Raw genomic sequence first — 24,871 nt, 5'->3', positions numbered from 1 at the left:
CGGGCTGGCTCGCCGCCGGCCCGCGACCCCGGCGCGCTGCGTGGCCTTTTCCTCTGCGCGCCTGAGCGCTCGGCTCCCCGCGGCTGCGGCTCCAGCGCGATGCGGCGCGCGGCCGGCCGAGGACGCAGGAGTTGGCGCAGGCTCGGGGCCGCTCCCCTCCCTGGCCGCTCCGTCCCGCAGGTCTGCCGGCCGGCCGCGCGGGCGCCCGGGCTGCAGCGCCGGGGCGGGGGCGGCGGCGGGAGAGGGCAGGGAGCCGGGCTCCCGGGGGAACCGCAGTGCCCCAGCCCGGACCGCCGCTTGCCTCCGCTGCCTGTCCACGGGCGCTGGCTTCCTGGATTGGAGGCGAGACCCTCCCCAGCGAACAGCAGCGACTTAGTGTGAACAAATTGCTTTGTGGTGGCGCGTCAAGGGCTCCAGGGAGGGGGTGTGTGTGCGCGCGCGTGTGTGTGTATTCGGAATCCTGACTAATCAATGCGTTGGTTCACCTGGAAAGAAAATCAGTCCGGAGCTGAAACCCCAGGTGGCCCCTTGGGCCCTCCCATATTTTGGCTGGTGTCCCAGGGACTCGTACACGCGGTGCAGTGACGGGGTAGGGGAGCGCGAAGGGGTGACGGAGGGATTTGTGAATGGTGCTTCTCAGCGCGTGGAGGCTGAGCCTTGCTGATGTAGAGGAGGAGGTATCCAGAGTGAGAAGAAAGGCTATTTATGGCAAAGAGTTGTGAAATTTCTCGGGGTTTCCTTCAGTGTATCCTGAGCTGCTCGCTCGCTCTTTCCCTCTCTCCTTTCTCTTTTTCTTCCTCTCTCCATGCTCTCCCCTCATCTTTCTCAGAATTAGAAGCAATTCTGCTTCCCCTCCCCCTCCATGTGGGACCTGGAATATAAAATGAAGTCAGAAAATCACGGGTCTTTTTAAGGCAGTAAAAAAAATGCTTCTTAGAAGTCACTGATCTCTTGCCCTTTAATGTTTTTATGTACCTACTCTCCACTCCTCTTACCTCTTCAGGCCTTCAGCAGGACCCCCAAGACAGAAAGCCCCTACTTGGTTTCAACAGCTTTCATTTCTAATATCTTTACCGTTGAATACCTTCCCACTGAAATGTAACATATCCTCCATCCGTCTCCCCAAGAAAGGCTATTGAAAATAACGTACACACATTTTACCGTAAAGCTGGTTTTATTAAAAGCCTTAGGGAGGAAAGAGAAGCAGACGTCTAGGTCGCTCTATATCGATTACTACTGATTAAAAACTAGCTATTAAGAAAAGACCTAAAATACTCTTAATCTAGGCTGCAACACAGTTGGTTTGTTTTGGTTTCTCTTTTTATTTGCTTTGTGAATAGGTACAGATTCCAGACGTAACTTCAAGCTTAGACATAACTTGGGACAGTGTCCACCAGCTGTGCTTTAGCGAATTTGTTCTTAAAAGCAGCAACCTGTGCTTTTATAGAACTGATGACTGCGTGTGACTGAGATAGTAGGACACTGCCCTTATTATTTCAAATTGGGATGTCTCTAAGCACCTGCCAAGCACAATGTTTTTAAAACATGAAATTCGATGTTGCTGCCGCCCCTTCAATAATTTCACAGAGAAAGAGAAGTAAACTGGTCAACCTATTGTCAGAGTGATTTGTCTTCATTTGATATTGATTAAGGAGCTCCTTATTTTGATCAAAACGTAGCAACTGTCGGTTTTTTCCCCCAGTGTGAAAGTAGCTTTCCTTAACAGTCCCGTTCATTTTGAAGACAAAGCAGAGTTAAGGATTTATTTTAATTCACTTAGACTCATATTGGTTTAAAATACATTTTCAACACTGAAGCATGTGCAGTTTTATATATTACCTTAGAACTTAGACTGAGAGCCCCACTCTGAGGGTTCTTACCTCAACTTTTCGGAATTATTGGAATGTAGAAATAATGGGGAATTTTAAAATGTGCTTGATGAAATGTATTCTTGCCATCCTTAAAAAGTCATATTTATGAATATTTTGTTCTTTGACACTGTCAAAGAATCGGCAACTTTTTATTTTAATGATTATTCTACTATAGAATGTTAATTTACATCAAACTCATAATGTAGAAAATGAAAAATTTATATATTTTATAGTTATTCAACTCTTAATTGCATTTTATAACTCCACACAGTACTCATAATAAAGAGCCTGTCGTGTGCCAGGTGCTATCCAGGTGTTGTGGAGGAACAGAAGGCTCCCTTGCTCCCTGCCCTTCAGGAGCCTGCTCTCCAGTTGGGAAGAATCTGATGCTCCTGCTTGGACAGAGTTAACAACCCATGACGATAAGAGATTGCATGTCTAATGAGGACTGCAGGAGTTCAGAGCATGATAATAGCATTTCATACTGGGTTTTGTCTGAAAAGGCTTCAGGGGTAGGTGAGACTTGCTTGGTCTTGATCTTAAAAGATAAATAGGATTAGCGGCTTGTGGATGAGCTATAAGGTGTAAGATGCAAGTCTCCTAGAATTATAGAAAAGATCAAGAGATATAAGGGAAGATAAGTTTATTTTGAAATAGACTTAGATATTGCTTGGTTGAATTTGTTGTGCACAGTTCAGAGTGAGTCTGTTTTTGATGTACAACATTCTGTACACTCTGTTCTTAGAATTAATTGTCAATATTTCTGTACCTAAGAAGACAAATCTTTGACTTTATATTGTCTTTTAGTGAACAAAATTCTCGACATATATTTGTAGAGAATACTTACTCTAAATATTTAAATATGCCACATCACACTAAAGTGTTGAATTTGGTATTAATAACAGGTGGCACATACAACCGCTTTATAGCAAGGTGTTTGAGGTCCCTCCTTAACTAACCCTCCTTAGATTTGCTCTAAAGGAAAAAGTATGTGGTATGTAAAGGAACAACTGTATTACTAGTGACCGTCCATTGAGTGCTTAATATTTTATTCTTCATATAAAATGTATAACCCATTGAATAACATTTTCTATAGTATTTTTATATTAAAGGGATTAGAATGCATCCACATGATAGTTATTTTCCACCAATGGAGAGCTATGATGCAGGGCTTATGGGGAACAATTTTAGAATTGTAGCAACAATTTTAAAGATCTTTTAACAATTTTCTGGTAAATAGATTGTATTACTAATAGGAACATGTCCTTTCTCTAAGCATTCTGAACTTATTTTTTCTTTGTATATATATTTGTTTTTTATACAAACACAAAACTGTTTAAAATGCATTTCTCCATTTTAAGAACACAAGGGGAAATAACTTGATTGACTTTGAGTCTGTCTATCCAAGATGGGACCCCAGAAGTCTATAGTGGTGACAGTAAAGAAATAGTACAAATATTAGATATGACTTTCAAGAAATAACAGAATAGAATTACTTTCAGATTAGTTGAATTAAAAAATTCTCATATATATATTTTGTTGACAGTGAATAGATAAGAGTTATTATCAAAGTGAAAAGCCTATTAAATCATCAATTTCATATTCATGCAAGAATGGGATGGTTTCCAACGTAGTCAGAGTACAAACCAGCCTATCTGTTAATTGGTCTCCTTTGAGTTTGGTTTTGGGCTGTCACAGGTGTATCACTTTGATAGTGTAATCTCTCCTGCTGTATGACTGACAGCTTCTGCATGATTTCCCTATTGGATAGTGACAAAATCTGCTTTATATTGAGGACACATGCTCCTATCAGCAATATTATCCTCACTATGCAAGAGTGTCAGTTAACAATAAAACATGAAATCTGGGGCGGGAGAAGCAGTTAGAAAAGATGAGGAGATTGATGAAAAACACTATAATAAAAGAAACATACTTCAATATGTAGCTTAAACTAAATATAATATAAAAATGTAAAGCTGTGCAATCTAAACTGCAGTTGATAGAGAACCAAGATATTATCAGTTCTTATTTTAAAATGAGCATATTACATTTTAAGCTGTTTTCATGTGGGTTAAATAAAATGACAAAAAACAAAAAAAGTGATGGTCAAAAATGTTTACTGGCATCTGTAGTAATGATGGTACAATTTTTTTTTTTTTAAGATTGACATCTGAGCTAACATCTGTTGCCAGTCTTTTTTTTCCCCTTCTTCTTGTCCCCAAAGCCCCCCAGTACATAGTTGTATATTCTAGCTGTAGGTCCTTCTGGCTCTGCTATGTGGGATGCCACCTCAGCATGGCTTGATGAGCGGTCCCAGGTCGGCGCCCAGGATCTAAACCAGCGAAACCCTGGACCCGTGAAGCAGAGCTTGCGAACTTAACCACTCGGCCATGGGGCTGGCTCTGATAGTACAATGTTTTAAAAAGATTTCTGCTTAGATCATTGACAGATGAAATTAATTGTTTGGCCAGATTCCTGGTCCTATACCTAGATTAACGTAAAATATAGCTTTTAATTTTGTATTATTTACACTGCTTTAATAATTTTTAAATTTGAATTAGTTATTAAAATTTTTGAATACCGTAACTATATTCTGATACTAGGCAAAATCTAAAGGTCATTTATAAGGAAACACCTTATTATGTAATGGCAAATTCTTAAGCTAGAACAGTAGTCCTCAAAATGTGATTCCCTGAGCAGCAGCCCCAGTGAGTTTGTTAAAATGTCAGTCCCCCCGCGGACTGATTGAATCAGAAACCCTGGGGTGGTGTCCTCTGTGATTCCTATGCTGTCTAAAGTTTGAGAACCACTGACCTAGAGTGTTTTATAGTGAAAGTTGAAGGCTGTGTCTTCCACCTGTTTTGTGTCTAAGTACTTTCCTCAACTGATAGAGAGAACTAAGGTTTAACTATTTAGACCTGGAAAATAGTATACTCTCCATCAGAAGACTTTCATCCTAACTGTGTTTTTTTAACAAAAACATAAATGAGTTTCTAATTCCTGTGCACATCTTTGCTGTTGATTGAGGAAGCAATACGTAAGTGTAGAATTTAACTGGACAGTAACAACCCCAGGTTGGACCTCATTGGTAGTCATTTATAAAGCAAAAATATCCACAATGTACAAAGGGTGACCATTTCTTTAGTTTTGTTGACTCTTAACGTGATATTTTTGGTCTTGGCATGTAGTAATCATCTTTATATAACATTACACTTATTTTAACTACACAACAATAGCATCACATGTGTGAAATGTTCTTGAAGTCTTACTCCTGAAATAAATTTTAGACTATATCTCCACATCTTCAAGATTAAAGATAATGTGTTTACATCCTGTATCTCTTCTAGTATTGCTCTTTCTCTCCTCACCCTCCCTTCCTGCCTTGCTCCACCCCACCTCTATTTCAGATATGCGCTCAATCATCCCTTCCCTAAGGAAACCTTTCTCGCCTCCTTTGTTACATCAATTATCTTATTATATGTTGTTTTAGTTCCATGTTCCTCTACCTTGTGGGACTAATTGCAGTTTTAATTTTATGTGTATTTGTGTGATTGGTTCACTTTTTTATCATTGGGGATTAACAGTACCCAACACGTAGTAGATATCCATTAAATGTTGATTAAATAACTCTGTACCCTCATTCTAAGGATATTTTATGTTTTACCAAAGAAAGACACTTTGAAAAAGATTTAAATTAAAGGGAGCCCTAGAACATATGTAAACATAGGTTTTGCTTTCCTGTTTATTTGGCAAATGATGAAATATTTTTTATTAACAACAGCTGCAATGGCTATAATGTGCTGAACACTTCTTATGCGATAAGCACTTTATATATGTTATGCAATGTAATTCTTCTAACATTACAAAGTTGTTTTTGTGCATATTTTAGAGATGAGGAAACCGAGGCTCTGTTCTATGTCTGCCAAGCTAATTAAGCCAAACTTTTTTTTTTTTTTATTACAATGATGCAAAAATTTTGAAACCAGTAGACAGAGAAATTGCGAAGGGTGTTGTATCTTCTCTTTATTCCTGATTTAACTCAGAGTCTAGCAATATTTGTGCATTACCTGCCCTGTTACCGCCATCTTCAGTGATGCTGTTGTTGCTTCTTGGGTGATTGGAACAAGGGATGGAAGACTTGCAAGGCAGATGCTCCCATCGTCTTCTTGCTGTTTTCAGTACTGGTATTGTGTCCCTTCAACGCCATGCAATCACAATGCTCTGACCCATCTGATGAGGGTCTCCCAGCTCATTAGTGGAAATTTAAGATGTAACCAAGTAGGATTTTAAGAATGAGTGCCTTTTGAACATTTTGAGAATGTTCAAATGGTAGATAGTCACTGTGTTTGGAGCTGTGCAGCTTGTCTTTTGGAAGGGTTGACAAAGAGCTTTGAGTACCTTGCTCAAGCAAAGTTGACCTTATGTACATTCTATTAATCCACCTTGTCTCCCATGAGAAGGAAATATGATTAGATGGTAGTATCGGTTTAGTTTCTTTTGGCTTTTAATCTTCAATTAATTTATTTAAATCTGGGTTTAATCAGTGTTCAAATGTTTGTAGCAAAGGAAATATTGAAAGGCTGAATTTTGAGAAGTCCAGGGACAGTCTGAGAGTTAAATTTTCTTATTCTGAAGCCCTGTACTAGACTAACTGTACAAAGTTATATATTTTATAATGTGTTTAAGTTAGTCAATAGCATGAATAAAAGCAGATGCATTATATCAAGGAAAAAAATAACTGGTTGTTCAATTGAGTATTTCCCTTATGGCCTATTTTGTAGCTTTTGTCAGAATCTGTTTCTGTCTCTGGAATCATTTAATCGTTAACTGGAGCCTCAGCCATGCCGCTGATTCAGGACCAAGCCTTCTAAGTAGTGGGAAGATTGCTTTCTAGTCCTACACTTTGGGACTTAACGTCAGGCCACCCTTGATGTCCAGTTCTAATATTATAACATATATGTATGTTTTCTTATAACTTAAACTGATTTCTCACCTAATGTTTTCCCCTGTATCTTGATAAATTACCGTGTCATCATTTCTCCTAGTGTTCGAGCAAAGCCTTTCTTTTGACAGAGCCTTCTTTATTTCTTTAAGGACTGGGACCCTGCCTCTGAAACCAACTCATTTCCTGAGCCCTTTTGTCTCCCAGCAGACTCTCTCTAAAATAGCCACTTTCCAAGATCTCTAAACATTGCCAGCTCTTAGAGGTATGCTTTATTTCCAGTACTCACTCTTGGACCTTTGTGATGCCAACGGCTTGTGGCATATTGCCATACCCCTCGATACTCAGGTTGGTTGGATTTCTTGGAAGTATTTTCAGCTGGGTCTCTATAATGCATCCCAGACTACAGTGCAGGTATGGTATGAGGTTCTAACCATCACCAGACTGCTTCATTTTACTGCATGTTATCTTCCCTTACCTGGCTGTGTCCCACTATAGAGCTACCTTGTTCATCATCACTGACAACAGATATTTTGTAAATACTTATTATGTATGCCAGTCTGCTTCAAAAAGAATGTATCTCCTATGGTTGCTGAACAGCTTAATCCACAATAAATGTAATACACCTTCTTCCATGTCCAGTTTGATGCCCAAATATGATATGTATATACACATATGTGCAGAATGTGGATATGAATTCTTTAGGGTTTGCCTGTTCCTCTTTTTCTAAGTCATTGTTAATTTCAGGATGATCTGGCTCTTTTCCATTCTCCTTTATAACCTTATCTGAGTATGATATGTTTGGAATATGGAACAGCTGAAGAAATATACTCCAGACGGTTGGTGCCTTCTCTAATTTTCCCCATTCATTAATGAGACCTAGCGGTATTCCTGTGTTCAAGAAGTGTTTGTTAAGCAGGAGTACTATCCTAATTCCACTCTTCTGGTAGTCTTAGTGTTGTACCTTCCTTATCAGTGAAATTCAGACTTGCATGTCATATTTCTTATGTATCTATTCACTGCAATTAGCTTTTTCCTGAAAATAGTTAAATACCGTGATTTTGTAATGAGTTATTGTTGTGAGTGTGGCTTGTTTGTTTTTTGTTTGTTTTTAGCAATAGGAGCAAACAATATATCACAAACCTATATCAGGTTAACAAATAAAACCAAACAAGTATACAGGAATAAAGCCATAGAAGAAATAAACAAATGTAGGCTTTAACATTCTAGGCAATTCTTCCTTTACAAACTATTTTTATGTTTGTTTGGTTTTTGTTTATTTATAGATATAAAAATTAGCAGAGCATTAAGTCTGAATGTTAAATGTGTTTAGTGAGTGCTACTTTCTCATATACAGTGTTCTTCAGGACATTCAGGAATAGCTTTAAGGGGAAGAGCATACAAATATCCTAGAAACATCAGATGAGAAAGTTAGGAAGTGGAAGAAAATGCCTCTAAACCAAACTCAAATTCAGTGTTAGAAATGTGGATTAAGAGTAGCTTATTTCAGGTAAATTTTCAAAATATCTTATTGATAACAAAACCAGTGGGTCTGTACCTCAGGATTTCTGAATTTTCAAAGGAGTGTTACCTATTGGGCAGATAGCTCAAGGATAGGTATTTGATATTGTTTTCAATCTTTAATATTCTTTTCATGTGCACACAGACCCAAGAACACTAAAAGTGTTCATTAATAAATGGATTGCTTACAAGTTAGAATGCAACTCCTATAGGAGTAATTTTAAAACCAAAGTATGGATTACTAAATTGGGCCATCAAAAAATAATTAAAAATTTTACATAACAAGCATATAAACTTATAGCAACATTGTGAGTAAAATTAGCATTGAGGGTTATTTCCTACATTGTACCTCAAGGTGTATATATGGTGTTTTTGGGGAAATACTTTCTTTATCAACACCAGTCCAGCTTCTGAAAGGATGAAGGGCCCTGCTCTGGGAGGGTCCCAGTTGATTAGAGGGAGAGTGTAATATGAAGCATCCCTGGTGGGATTGTGAGGGTCCCAGGTCCAACCACTGCTGGAACACTAAGGGATAAGACCCTACAGTGCTAGGGGCTGGCCCCGTGGCTGAGTGGTTAAGTTCGCGCGCTCCGCTGCAGGCGGCCCAGTGTTTCGTTAGTTCGAATCCTGGGCGCGGACATGGCACTGCTCATCAGACCACGCTGCCAGTGTCCCACATGCCACAACTAGAAGGACCCACAACGAAGAATACACAACTATGTACCGGGGGGCTTTGGGGAGAAAAAGGAAAAAATAAAAAATCTTAAAAAAAAAAAAAAAAAAGACCCTACAGTGCTAACTGTCTAGTGACGAGAAGGAAGGAATTGCCTCTCAGGATGTTTCTGAGGAGTGTCAGATTCATTGGATGATGATAGAGAAAACACACAGCCCCAGAGGTCTAATGCAGGAAATGAACAGATGAGGTATTTTAGAAGCCAAGAGTTTTAATTTGAATATAGGACAGATTGGTAAATTTGAAATGCTGGAGATCCTCCAACCCCCTTCCAATCTGATAGGCCTCAGTCTCCCCAATCACCTGACACGAGGGAGCTATCCAGGGTACTAGACTCCTGCTGAAATCCTCTCTTGCAAGATTGTGCAAAATATTTTGTTGTTTTTGTTAATCCTAGAGCCTGCCATTGCAGATACTACATCATTCATTTGGAGTGACTAATTTTCCATCATTTGGTTTTTTCCAGTGGGTCCCTCAAGGCTCAATTCAAATTCAGGGAAGCCTACCCCACTCCCATGCAAGAAGCCTATTTTGAGTTCTAGTAACAGCCTGTGTATATCACTGTCAAATCTCCATTTAAATTATAATAATCTGCTACTTGCTTGTGCTTCATGCCGATAGATTGTGAGCTTTATGTGGGCAGGAATTTTATATTTTATTCTCTTTTTCAATCGACTCGTCTAAATCAGTCTTGTGAAGAGCCTCAGTAAATTAATAAATGAATGAATACTGCTTAAGAGTGACTTAAATTTTGTCCATCCTATGTAAACTACTCTTATGTGAACTGCTAGCCACTGTCCTGATCACATCTAGGTTCACTTTGAATATTGCCCTCCATGGCTTTTTCATGGACTGAAAATTTGTTCTTAACTTGGAACTGAGTAACCTTTAAAATGGCTAAAAGTCTTGAAACAAACGAAAGGACTGGAAGGACTCTAGGAGCTATGGCATACATACTATGGGCATTAGGGGGTCAGCAAGATTTAAGGAAGCAAGAAGCAGCAGCACAGGCTGATGTGGAGAGGGGGACAAAGGAGAGTATGGTTTGTCATTTCCTCAAACCAGAATTCAGAACTTGCATTCCACATTCACTTTCTAAGGCCTCTGGAATATGGGATGTCCTCTCAATTCCCATAGCCCATGTCCACATTTTAAAATATCTGCAAATCTAAGGTCATGGGAAGCTGGCAGAATTCTTTCATTCGGTGAACTAATGTTACTAGGCCCTGTGTATATTATTGGTTAATGAAACATACATGGTTCCTGTCCTCCTGAAGCTTATAATTTAGTTTTCAGGTACAGTACCCATATTATCCAGTGTCCTTGGTGAGAATGGAAGTTGGTAGGCTTTCTCTGTCTTTTTGTAGCCACTATAATGGCCTCCTGGACTTCCATAAAGAGTAAGTGTGTTTGTTTCTAGTACTCCACTCCCCCACATATCATTGCTCTGAATGTCCAGGGTGGCAATAAGTGATGACATCATCATAGAAAAGCTCTTTTATTTACGTGTATGACATCCTGTGACTGGTGTAGTGTTGACTTATTGCTATCTTTTACATGATGTTGGTAAGTTGTGTGCCTGTCTATATCTTTCCTTATAGGAATATTTCAAGAATAGTTTAGGTATCACAGTTTTTCCTTTGGTTAGAATTCCCTGTATTTCAAGTGCATGAATCATAGGAAGTGGTTGTGTGGCTTTTTCCTGGGGGATATTTTCACTTTATGGTTCTACCTTTCATGTTTTTAAAGTATATATACCATTTATCCTGTGTGTCATGTGTTTCTCTTTTCATTTTTTTCTTTCACCTCTTGCGGGCAGGAATGTTTCAATTATGAAGTATAAAAAGAAAAACTATATTTCTTAGTGGTTTTTCCCTCTTGGGAACCTAGTTATATAACTCAGAGAAATAGTATGGATTCAAACTTAGATTGATGTAAAAGAAGTGATTTTAAAAGTGTTAAAAAATGAATACAGCAAAAGTTTTCTGTAAGCATCCTAAATAAACTCATTCCTTAGAAAACTAATAATTTCTCTGCCAGATATTTAGATTTATGCCAAATAATATGATCATCATTAATTTTATGGATTAAAAACCACTAGAGCCGTTTTCTAATACTGCTAAAGATGAAACAGTGTTATAAAAACTATGTTCAGTCTATATAAAAGAAAATTTGCCTTACAACTGTTTCAAGAGTGATTATGATGTGTATTCACAGATTAGCTGTTTTATAATGAAACCATTAGGAAAAAGGGATGAATTTTAGCAATCATGTGAATCGTTTGTGTTGTGTAAGCGTAGCCCTAGGAATACTCAGCACTCAGTCAAACTTAGTACTCCTTAGGGACCAAAAGTGATGATTGCATCTGATGTAGAGCGTGGTCATGAAAAGATGGGGCCTGCAGTGATTATATTCTTCTCTTCTACAACAGAAGAAGGTAATACAGTTTCCGCCCTATCAAAGTCAGTTTAAGTGCCTGTACATATATTACCAAATTAAAAATTTTTGACCGGAATATTGTTTGACATTAAGTCAAAACTTGGATCTATTTTGTTATGTATGCATATGTACAAACATACACATGTATATAGTAATATAATTTCTTATAATGGAATCTGTCTTATATAGATTTCTTCCAAAAATGCAGATGTCTTAGTCTGTTTTTTTTTTTTTTGGTGGAGGAGGGGTGAATCAGTCAGTGCTCTCCAGAAAAACAGAACCAGTAGTGTATGTATCTATATCATCTATCTATAAGAAGATTTATTTTAAGAAATTAGTTCATGTGATTGTGATAGTCGGCAAATCTGAAGTCTGTAGGGCAGGCCAATGGGCTGGAAACTCAAGCAGAATGTCTATGTTATAGTTTGAAGTGGAATTCCTTTTTCTCCAAGAAATTTCAGTTTTTATTCTTAAAGCCTTTACCTGATTAGATGAGAACCACCCATATTGTTGAGAGTGATCTGCTTTACTTAAAGTTAAATGATGGTATAAATTAATCACATCTACAGAATGCTTTCACAACAACATCTAGCCTAGTGTTTGGCCAAACAGCTGAGCAGCATAGCTAAGCCAAAATGTCACATACGATTTAACCATCCTAGAGGGTGAGGGGTAATATGGTAACAAGCCCTTTCTAGTTTACATGATAAGTTGGTGTATACAAGTTTTTCCTTTGGCCAGGACAGTTTAGCATTGGCCATTTATTGGCATTTGTAGACATAGGTCATCATTCATTTGTTCTGTGTTCATTTTGTAATCATTTATTAAGCGTGTACTATGTACAAGAGACAATGCTAGGCAAAAGAATAATTTAAAGAAAGTGAATGACACAGGCTATATCTTCTAAGTGTGTTAATTCTAGTGGAAGAGCCACAAGTATATTAGATGCCTGTATGATAAGTAAATTTTGAAGAGTAGAAATGTGCCTTTTTCAATCATGTCAATTAAATATCATTTTCCCCCTGAGCAACCAAAAATAATTCATGTCAAGGGTTAATATGCCAAGTTATTATACTTCTTAGTTTAAGGATAACTCATATGTAAAACTAGATTATGAAAGTTTACTTGCCCACTGCAGGTCGACTTCATTTAGACAATGTTGGCCATGCATACGTTCATTTTAGCACATTAAAGGATTTGTATTTCTATTCAGCCTGTGCAAAGGTGATTCAGTATATACTCAAACAGGTCTGACAAGTAGAGTGTCCTGTTTTATTGATAATCTTGCTCTTTATATAGCATAGAGCAATAAACATTTTCTTTACTGCCTCTAAATGGGTGGTTTCCCAAGGCACTTTCTCATTCCAAAACTGTATTTTGTTTGTTCTGTTATTCAGTGAATATGAACTTGTCTGCCAGGTTTTTGAGGCTCTTTCTAAGCTCACCACACCTTGCTAATCCAAACATAGATCTTCCACTTTGTTAAGGTCACGTAACTTAGAGCACCCTCACACACGTGGCACATGCATTTAATCCTTTCTGTTTATGCAAATCTCAGCTGTCATTACAGGCCTAACTCCATGAAACCTTCCATGACGACTTTAACCTGCCTGGGGAGTTTCCTTTGCTGCACTCTGAGTTGTGAGCAATACCTAGATGGCACCAGACAATTAAGTACAGTCTGTTCTGCTACAGTGCATTTTCTGTAATGTGAATTAGCTCCTACACGATGGGTAAATAGGGGAATTATGTTAGTATGGAAGTTGGTTCATGTCTGATTTTTCCCCAGCATGTTAATATTTAGCTTTACCAAGTAATTATGGCTGAATGCAAAGTATATAGTAATACTGGCAAGTGCAAAATACAAATAGAGATACCCTTTTCACTAATCTACTTTCATCTTTTTTCAACAAAGGAAAAAGTTTAACTATTTCCTGTATTTTTTAATTAGGAATTTTACATGTTCTTTTAGGCATATAGGATTTTTATAAAAATCATTATGGTTTTGTTTAGAACTTTGTGTTAGAAGTTGCATGTATTTTGAGTGTTTCTTCCAAGCCCTGTTTTTTGGGGGTATAGTCTTTGTTATATTTATTGTCCAACTTTTCAGAATGAAAGAACATGTATATTGCAATAGCAAGAATTGAACAAATTTATTTCAAGTCACTCAATCCTTCTTGAACATCCACTATGTGCCAGACACTGGTGCTAATGTTGGATATATGAAAAATGAGCAAGGCTTACTTTTGAGTACACAGAAGACTAAGCAGAAATCCTGTATGATGATGGTTCTATTGCTTACTTAGCTCAGTAGAGCTAAACTTTAGAATATCTGAACATCAAAAGTCACCATAAATTAAGTGAACAGACAAGTCACAGACAAGAAGAAAATATTTGCAATAAATATAACTGGTTATGTACCTAAAATATATAAGGAAAGCCAACAACCCAACAATAATCTGACCAATTACCCAGTAGAAAAAAATGTACAAAAGACATGAACTAGCAGCTTAAAAAGTGGAAACTCACTGGAAAGTAAACATGAGATATACTTAATCTTATTGATAATTAGGGAAATGCACATTAAAACGGTGGAATGTCATTTCAAAGCACTCATAATGATGAAAATTATGAGTTTCATCCATGACTAAGTTTTTGTGGGCATGCGGAGTATTGTTAGTGTGCATTTCTTGTGAGAGTGTAAATCATTATAAACACTTTGGAGACCCTTTGATAAAATCTAGTACAGTTGAAGATAGGAAGAGTCAGTGATCAAGCATTTCCACTCGTAGGTTTTGCATTAAAGAAATTCTTGCACTTGTGCATCAGAATGCATTTTTAAAAAAAGTTCAACACAGCATGGTTTTAGATAGTGAATAACTGGCAACAATCTCAATGAGTTATTCACAGAAATACATTTATAAGAGTTTAAAAACATTCATATTAGTCTTAAACATACAAATCAGAGTTACATATTGCATATGGATGCATATGTGTAAAAATGCATGTCATGTACCAAATTTGGGGTAGTGATTTATTCTGGGGATGGAGAAAGGAAAAAAAAAAGATTGGAATGGAGCCATAATAGCTGCTAAATTTAATATGGCATTAACAAATATTGTTCATTTTACAGGAGAGTAAACTGATGCTCAGAGAGGTTGTGAATTGCCCACAGTCACTCAGCCTTGCTGACATCCTTAATACATGTGAAAGAATTGTAATGTTTGTTCATATTGCATCCCCCCAGACTCTGTTATTTGTGTACCTATTGCTTATAAGGCTTCTTCAGCACTCAAGCTAGAGGGTATCATTTTTAAAAATGAAGGATAGAGACTACTTGCTAGCTTGTTCCATCTCTTGCTTTTTTCCCCAATACTTAACAGTTGTTTCTTGAAATTCAGTTTAGTGTAAGTCACACCTTTCCTGAATTTGCTCCTCTACTTTGCCTTGTCAAATTATAGTGAGATGACGTTCATATTCTTGACAGGACAACTTTATTGTAGAAGGCAGCCTTTACTATTCACTGGATTAATTGTAATTTCAAACCTTGTGGATGGCATCTTTGCTGTTTCCCATTTCATATAACAGGTAGGTGACTAGATTATTTTAAGTGAAACATCATTAAATCAAATACATATGAATTGCCATATATCTCTTGTAAGAGTCATCTCACCACCAACTATTAATAATTGCTTCACTGCCACTACTTGGGATACAAGTTAGTTGAACTTTTGTGAATGTGGACTCTGATTTAGTCAGTGCACATAGTGAAGCAGCTGAGGAAAAGCTTGTTAAAGTAGTAAGGGAAAAGAAGTGATAAAGTAGTGGAATATATTTGCAGTATATCTAGTCATAATTTCAGGTATGACACACCAACTGGATTCTTAGGTGAACTTGGAGGTTTAGAGTGCTTAGAGAATATGGTATGATCCTGTAGGATTTTTGCGCTTTCTATATGCCACAGTTACATGGAATCAATTTCAGATATTCAGATGATTGTGATTGCTAAGTAATATGCCTGTGGAAAAATTTCATTTAAAATATTCTATTCTAGGGCTTAGTTTCCCCTTTGTGAATTCAAATGTCCCATTTATTCATTTTGATCTTTGTTATATCCTTTTTTTGTATCATCCAATAATTAAACTATTATCTAGCATTCTAGAAATGAACCAAAGGGATGAGCTCATCTGAATTAATTTTTGCTTAAGTAATATGTCTACAAAGTTTTAGGACCATTATTATGTTTATTTTAGTAAATAAAATCTATTTTCTGGCTGCATATAATTTTGGTAAGAAAAGTCTGATGGCCAATAAACTTCTAGATGCCAAGTAATATGGTAAAAATGTAAAAAAATTAATTCTATTTGCTTTTAGATGGCATTTGAAATTCTAATTTTATTCTTTTGTTACCTTCTACCTTTAAAATAGTCTGATCTTGTAGGTCCCAATTAGATTTCAAATCAAAATCTGAGTAGAGCGCCTTTCCAATTTAACAAACAAGATGCATCGTTTTTTATGCATAGGATAACCCCAACTAAGTGAATGTAGAATGTTGCATAATCAAAATAACACTTAAACAATTAAAGAGTTACATTATAAAATAAAAGTAGGAAGGCTAAAAGAAACAGTAACTATAGTTCTGCCTGCCTTTTGCGTTATATGTTATTACCTTTAAAATAAAATTTCATTGCTATACCAATGTTCTCTTCAGTTTTATGCTCTCCACTCCTACTTGGATTCACATTGTCCATAGGCTTCGGCTGACTCTCTGTATTTAGCATTTAAATATGTATTGAACTAAAAGTGATTGTGCTTTTTAAATTCACAATCTGTGGATATATGAACTGACTACAAATGTCTAAACTGTTAGAGGAATATGATCTTTATTCAATCATTGTTTTAAAGATCATGCTATAAATGTTTCATTATTGTTTTGACTGTATTAATACATTTTCTATCTCAGAATGTCTCATCAAAATTATTATTTTTCCTTTATAATGTCTTCATCCTTTGGAAATCTTTAACTCAGGAGCCAAAATTTAGCATCCTTGGGTAATGTGTGCAAAAAACAAAAATAAAATAAAGTTCTATGGATTATAAAAATTAAAATAAGGCCAGAGTTTTCATATTATGATGATCCAGGCACTCATAGGCATTTTCTGAGGATTCATCTTTTTCCTATGACATTGAAAAATGATGACAGAGGTGATAGATTTCCTGAAATAATCTGTGAACCACTATCATAGCTTTGTAGTTGGCATTTGCTAAGAGTTAACTGCTATTAGGCATCTAGGAAGTAACATTCTTACCTCCTTAAGACTTAAACAGAAAATAAACTTTAAATGGGAAAAATGTTTCAAAGTAAAATGTTCAACTGAAATAGTGAACAAGAATAAGTGAGATAAGTACTGGTCTTCTTTGGATATATGATTCTGTAAGCTCCTTTTTACATTCTTGTATTTCTAGTCTTTTGAAAAGTAGGACCAAATTTCTATAGCACAGATGTAGAGTTTTAATCTAAAGTGCAAGAATAGAAGATCAGAGGAATATTTTAATATGTAAAGTGTCTTTAAATTTTTATACAGTGTAAAATACTTTCCTCATATTATGCTTTCTCTCATGTTTAAATTTAACAAATGTAAAGGGAAGGATGTTTACATCGTTTTTTGTTTTCCTTTTAAAATCATCTGTCCTACAGTGCTCTCTGATTTGGCCTGGAAGAACAGTTACCGTCCTTCTCATTCCTGGCAAGTTTGGTCCAGCCGCTTGTACTTGGTTTGAACACTAGATCACAAGAAAAGTGTGAGTTAAATAATAAAAGAGAGAGGTGAGGTTGGAAGATTTAATTTAGTATTGATAATTTTTTAAACTTTTAACTGTTATTGAAATTGGCTAAGATAAACCAGTGTAACTTTATATTAGCCAATTTTGATGTGACCAGGTGATGTTCATAAAATATCTTGATAGTTGATGATTATTTATCCAGAGGATAATACATCTATTAGAACTGCATGCTTTTGAAAATAATTCATAGTGGGGCTGGCCCGGTGGCGCAGTGGTTAAGTTCGCCCGTTCTGCTTCTTGGTGTCCCGGGGTTCACCAGTTCGGATCCTCGGTGCGGACATGGCACTGCTTGGCAAGCCATGCTGTGGTAGGCGTCCCACGTATAAAGTAGAGGAAGATGGGCATGGATGTTAGCTCAGCAAAAAGAGGAGGATTGGCAGTAGTTAGCTCAGGGCTAATCTTCCTAAAAAAAAAAAAAAGAAAATAATTCATAGAAGATGATCAGATTTCCTTAACTTGAGGTTGTGGCACTGCTTTGCTCATGCTTTTATGTATTTGACGTTGGTCAAATCAGCGTCAATACTGCTATTAATCTCTGAAAGCACACACAAATCACTTCCCTTTTAAGACACTGTAATATCCTTATAAAAGTATTTAATGTATAAGGTTAAATATTAATTTTTGTCATCTCAATAATTTATGAAGTTAACCATAGTGTTTTTTTTTTCTTGATTGTCTGCAGGCTGCCTCTTGTATTTTGGTCCTTTTGTTTATTTATGTAGTTGTTTTATTTATTTGTTCAGTGATTTATTCATTTGCTATTTTATTTATTCATTTTCAAAACTTTGTTTTGAACTTAACAGTTATTAAGTACCTTCTGTGTACAAGGCATAGTGCCGCGTGCTCAACTTTCATGATCTTGTTTTATTCTCAGAACAACCTTATGAGATGGGTTGTTTTTATCTCCACTTTTGTTTGTAAAAATGGAGGCACAGAAAAATTAATATGTCAATGACTGCATAGCTGGTATGCAGTGGAGTAAGTTGTTATTTTGTTTTATCTTATACAACTGCTTAATTCTATCAAATAAAGTGTTCCATTATAAAAGAGACTTTATAAACCAGAAGTTATTTCTGGTTTATTAAAATATGCATATTGTATGTATAGATGTAAAAGTAATATTGGCAATATTCAGGCACCTAAGAGGCTATTATAAATTATTCTGAAAAATGATTTTACTAAATACGTGCCTCAAAACCACTAGTATTTGAAGCAAGAGGCTTAAAGTCCTAGAAAATCTTCATGACAAAATTATTTCAGGTTTGAGAATGAGATGAGTACATCAATAAACACAAACATTTAAAATAATTTTCACGTTTGTATTGAAAAATAAATGCTGTTCATTGGCTAATGTGACTTCATTGAAAGAAAAATAGTACGTCATAAGATTGTGAACTTATACTATGTAGCTTAGCATGTGATTAATTTTGAGCAAGATCATTTATTAAAATGTTATTTTAAGGGTGGATTTTAGTAATTTAACTTTTTAAGTTACAGGCACCTTTTGGGAGTTGAGGAAATTAACGGTCTTTCTTTCTTCCTCCCGATAAGCATGTGTGCATAAACAAAAAAATACTGTTTGTAAGTTCCACTAGTTTGTAGATCTCCTAGAATGTCCCTGAATTTACTTTGAAAAATCCACTCCAGTCTCTTGAAAATATTTAATCAGAAAAAAAAAAAAAGAATTGTGTACAGATCTTTTGCATTGTTAATTTACCTGGGTTGACAACATAGTAAAAAAAAAATGCACAAAGGAATGCATATTGTCTAGAAAATGTAGATTTTATATTGCAAGTTTGATGCAGATGTGCTCCTGGTTGTGGAGTAAAGGGCTTTTTAATCAGACAGACGGATCAGAGAGGTGGGGATCTATCCACCTGCAGTAACACCACAACCACAGCCTTCCTCAGGAGCAGTATCGGTTTATACACTGCTTTCCCAAACTCTATCTCATCTGGGCCTCACTGGACAATTATTTTGATTGTGGTTTTACAATGGACACATCTTAGAATTGGAAATTAAATGTATTTCCTAGGATCTCACTGTTGATGAGTGCTTCAGGCTGTAGCTGAAGTATTTTTCCCTCTGTCACATTCTCTCATGCTGTCAGGCTGATCCTCTAACACCTATTCATCTGTACCTCTGCTTTCCTCCCCTGAGGCATGGGAGTGGGAATACTGTCTTTTGATTTCTTGAGTCACTTTTTCAGATGCTTTGTTTTGTGAGTAGGTCAAATCCTTAAGAAAAAATATAAGTAATGAAATATATTTTAGATTGTGAAAGGTATTTTAATTTTGTAAGAACTTTATCTGTGTTTCTTATGGCATCTATTTCAGAATTCCAGTGATACTTATAGTTGCAGGTAATAGCCAATACTGATATCACTTTTAGGATTCACCAGCCTCTGTTCTAAGAATTTTACACATGGTAACTTATTTAGTCCTCACGATATCCTGATGGAGTAGGTGATATATTCCTCATTTGTAAAATTAGGATGCTGAGGGTTAGAGATGTTAAGTAAATAGTCCAAGTTCACACAGAAAGTAGTAAAACAGGGGCCAGTCCATGAGCTAGGGCTGAGTCCATGCTCTTACCCATTTCACTATACAGACACGGAGCCTGACTAGTTTCCTTCATGAACGTTTGCATATTTTGTTGTTGTTGTAAGGCCAAGCCATTTGGTGGCCCTTTCAAAAATAGTGGGAGTCTAATACTGGTGAAATTGTCCACTTCAGTTTCATTGTTAATTAAAGAATACACTTCACCTTCATATTGGAGGTAGTGCTGTTAACACAGCATCAACTGGGAAATGACTTAGAGCAGTTGGACTAGTAGATGTCTGATGTACCTTTTAGTTAAGCTCAACATTCAGAGATTCTTAAAAAATGTGTTCATCTTTGGGAGAGGTAAGTAACTAATTGAAATTAGAAATAAACTCATGAATAACTTTCTCCTCTATATGACAATTTTAGAAACACTGTTTTTAATGAACTAAACTGTGAAACTTTTTTAGATAATTTTTAAAAATCAGAAATAGGCTGCTTCTTAGCTGAAAATTTTTTTATTATAAATCTGTTGATCTTGAAATTATTTAGAACTTTGCTTAAAATATTTAGTGATGGAGGAAAAATAGAAACATTCAATAAAGGGGAAAAATCAAACATATATTTTTCATATTCAAGTTGTCTGTACTATACTTAAAGTCACCTTATGTTTTTCAGTGTAAAATAGAGACTTTATAGATAAGACAATACCAGAAGAAAGTCTGAAATCACCAATGTTTATGCTCATTTTCTGGACTGTATTCAATTTTCCAGAGGAATAAAATTCAATATTAGTCTAGGTTTTAAATTTGTTTTTTTGTTCTTTTGTATAGAGACCCTATAGTAATGTCAGTTGCAGATGTGGGAAAAATGTGGGGTTTTACACATTTCTGATAAATTCTTGCCTTGTCATTAGTGGGGACGCATGTCATCAATCCTCCCTCTTGCCACTTTAAATGAAATAGATGCCTGTTTTGTGACCAGTTGTGTATGTGTAGAAGTTCACCTTTTCTTTTTTTTCTTTAAGATCATTACTAGATCGTGAAGCCTTCTGAACATAAAAATGTTTATTTGTACTTGTACATCATGCATCTTCATCACCCCGTCAACGTATCGAATGTAGTAAGCAGTATGTTGTTAAAATCAGTACTGACCACCGTGATCTTTTCATGTGTAGGACACTGTAATTACTGAAAAGAAAGACCAATATCTTAATGAGTAACCCGTCTTTACTCAATCTAAATATCTTTGTGGGAAATGCATTTGATGTTGTTTAGTATTTGTATGTAAATGGCTTTAATAACTTGTCTATTTAAGGATCTAAATAGTTGTTAGATCAGTGAACAAATATATCTGATATTTCTTATTATTTTATTGTTTTGTGGTTGGAGTTTATTTAAAATATCATAATTAAAATCTTAGTAAATGGATTTTTATTTATTTTTTCCCCCTCACAAAAGTACAGCATTTGATTCAATAAAAGCTTCCAGAACCACGCTCTGGCTTGACAAAGACTTGCTCGGTTGATTAGCATGAATGAGAATATGAAAGATTTAAAGCAAAACTGTCAAAGCAATTAGAACTAAAGTCCTCCCATCACTGAATAATGAAAATCCGTGCCTGGAACACTTTCAAATGTACCTAAGAAAATTGTACTTACGCAAAATGAAATGGTAGTGAATAAAAGAAATGGAATAATAAAAGCCAACAGAGGTAAAATTGTCCAGGTAGCATTTTAATATATCTCACTACTGAATTTTAGATTTATCAAAAAAACATGATGATACAAGGTTTCTGCAAAAAGCTGTATTTATAAGGGTCAGTTTAAGAATTTTTATTTAGATACAGTATGTTGAATATGTAATTGTTTGAAAGTGTTTAGTTTTAAAGTGATGCTATAGGATTTATAAAATCTACCATTGGGATTTTTTTCTTTGCAATTAAATTTTAAACCAATCATTTAAAATGGAATACAGATATTGAAGCTGCAAAAGAGATTAATAGGCATTTAATATTTAATATACACTTTTCTCTTAATGCTTTTAAATGTTGAAAATCTAGAATACATTGATAGAGTTTCAGAATATTCTGTGTGACTAAGGAGATTCATGGTGCAAAGAATATAATTGGAGAGAAAAATCAGATGATCATTTTATATTTTTATTAAAACAATTGATTCTAGGAGATAATTCCGTAAGTTAATTTTTCCCATTTTGTTTAGTTATTCAGTATTAAACAGTTATTTATCCCATTTTTACAGTGTATAAGGCATTGTGAAAGATACCAAGATGAATTAGACATGGATTGGCTTGATGGGCTTGTGTTGTAAGGAAGTAGTTAGGACAAATACACTGTATACTCCGGGACATTAAATAGGTAGAATGTAAATGCCATAAAAACGCATATTAAAAACTGTGTGATTTTAAAGAAGAGATTATCTCCAGCTATATGTCTTATTTGAATTTGAAGTATGTGTGTGCATATTGATTTAAAATGCTTTTGCCTACAAGTAAGTAATCAAAGTATCTTAAACAACACAGAGAATTTATTGACTCATGTAACTAAGAGAGTTCACACAGAGAACAGGGAACAGATACAGTTCATTCAGAGCTTCTGCTCTATTTCTTTCTGATGTTAATCAGCTCTGCTCTTTTCCTTAACTGGTAGGTGGGTGGCAGGAGTAAATTTGGGGACTCACAACTTTGTGTAATGTCTCTAGAAGAAGAAACATTGCCCCAGTATTTCAAGGAAATATTCTGAGATCTACCTTGATTGGAGTGCCTAAGATAACATGTTCAGTCTTACCCTATGGGCAAGATGAAGGAATGTGCATATTGGCTTAAGTGAACCAAGGCTCATCCTTGGAGTTGGAAATGGGGCTTGTAATTTTCCCTGAGTATTCAAATGCATGGAGGAGAGTTTTGGGATACTACAGTGAGAATGCATGTACTGTTGGAGATGGGAAAAGGAGATGGATCCTGAGTAGTCAGTCTCCAGTGTCCTCTGGAGTGTGATTTAGACGTTCGGCTATCAGGAAGGACATTCAGGCAGAGTGGACCAGTGTGAAAACATGAAGGAAAGAAAATATCATGTATGTGTAGAGAACACTGACGATTTCACTTTGGCTGTGTAGGGTGTGCCTGAAGGGAAGTTGTAGAAAATAACAGGAAAAGGGTAAATGGGGATCAGATGGTGGAATACCTTGAAAGCTGGGCAGTGAAATTTGAGATTTATTCTGTAGATGATGGGAAGTACTCAACGTTTTGAGCAGTAGCTCCAGAAGATGAGAGGTGCTATTGGGATTTAAGTTTGTCTGTTCCAGGTTAAAAAAAAAAAGGTGTTGAAAGTGAATCATGGTTTCTGGCTTTAGTACTAGGCTGAATGGTGATGTCATATCCTGATGAGGGGAAGAAGATATGAGGCAGTTTGTGACTGTCTAGCTTAGGTGTCCAGGAAGATGGCTGTTCTTTGCTAGAAAAAGAAAACACAGTAGGGAAAAATTTAAGGGGGGAATTGATGAGGAATCATTATTTGGCTCCACCATGGATCTGTTGAATATTAGGGCCCATAGCATTCAATATTTCAAAGTCTTTTCTTTTACAGGTAAATAATTTAATGTTCACAGTATTAAGTAGTGATTTACTCAGTTCACATTGCTTTACATTTTGGAGCTAGTTTTCACATCCAGTTCTTTTGACTCTAAGTTCAGTACATTGTCCATTTTAACGTAGCCAACTCCATGTTTGATTGACAGATTGATATGTTTTACCAGAAATAAATAATGCTTAACATTTATTGAGGATCGTTTTATTTCAGGCATTGTGCCCAGCCATTTTTACTCTAATTCATAATATTTAGTTAATAAGTGTGGTAATTAAAATCATGGTACCTAATGTTACTAAATACTCATGACATGACCTTTCACTGTGTCAGGCAATTTGCTTATGTTATGTACTGTGCTTTTGATACATTCTGTAGTAGGTATTATTGTTATTCTCATTTTACAGATTGGAAAATTTACACTTGAAGAGAATATGTAACATGCCCAAGATCACACAGCCTTAAGGGGCAGAGCAAGATTTGAATCTATAAAATTATTGCACTTAAACCAGTGCACTTTGCTGCCTTCAAAGTAAATACTTAAAATGGTGTTGTAGCCTGGTTGAGTGGGTAAACTGAAGACAGTTGCACTTGGAAATTGGAAATGTGAGACTAAAAATTCATCTAGAGGTCAGGCCTAACAGGGCTAATGATATAGATGTCACAGTAATGTACATTAAGATGGGAATTGAAGCTATGAGTGTGGGTTGTGTTTACAACGGAAAGATTAGAATCAGAAGTGAAAGGGGCTAGAGTCAGAATCTGGGGTCAAAGAGTTAAGATTGAGCAACTGAGAAATTAGGAGGACCATAGGAAAGTTCAGTGACAAAGAATGCAATGGAGTTGAAATTTTCAAAAGAAAGAAGATGGCCAAATTCTCTAGTGCTACAAGGGAAGCCTATTAGGGTTGGTGACTAGGAGATCTTTTGAGACCTCTTGGGACACCAGTTTTTATCAAGTGGCGGTTCCAGAAGGCACTGGAAATAGACTTAATGCCTAGGTGCAATGGGTATTTATAGTTGCAGAGAGATTCCGTTGGAGAGGGAAATCTTGAGGAAGCACAAGGGAGATAAAACAGGTAATGCAGCTTAACAGTGGAGGCTGTGGAAGAGATAGAATGGAAAGTACTAGTGGAAAAAATAGCTTTTCAGAGGAAGACGAGAGAGAAAAGAGACTGATGAAGATTTAGGAAAAAAACATTCTGAAGTAGAGTAAAGTTAAATAGGGTACAGTCTCATTGATGATTTCAGTGCCCTCAGTCAAATATGTGAGTTAACTGTCAGTGTGCTCTGGTGTAATGTTTTTGCTAAATACTACATATACCACAATTAATAAATTCCTCAGAAACAAAAGACTTTTTTTTTTTTAAGATTTTATT

The 24,871-nt window shown here is 36.1% G+C and overlaps 1 protein-coding gene across 1 annotated transcript in view; it reads left to right on the top strand.

Moving 5' to 3' along the window:
- CCSER1 (coiled-coil serine rich protein 1) overlaps nt 1-24,871 on the top strand; it is a 673,696-nt gene that overhangs the window by 977 nt on the left and 647,848 nt on the right. The gene's annotated exons all lie outside the window — the stretch shown is intronic.

Source organism: Equus quagga, chromosome 3 (assembly GCF_021613505.1).
Source record: "Equus quagga isolate Etosha38 chromosome 3, UCLA_HA_Equagga_1.0, whole genome shotgun sequence".
NCBI classification, from domain to species: Eukaryota; Metazoa; Chordata; class Mammalia; order Perissodactyla; family Equidae; genus Equus; species Equus quagga.
This window is presented reverse-complemented; position numbering and strand designations above follow the sequence as displayed.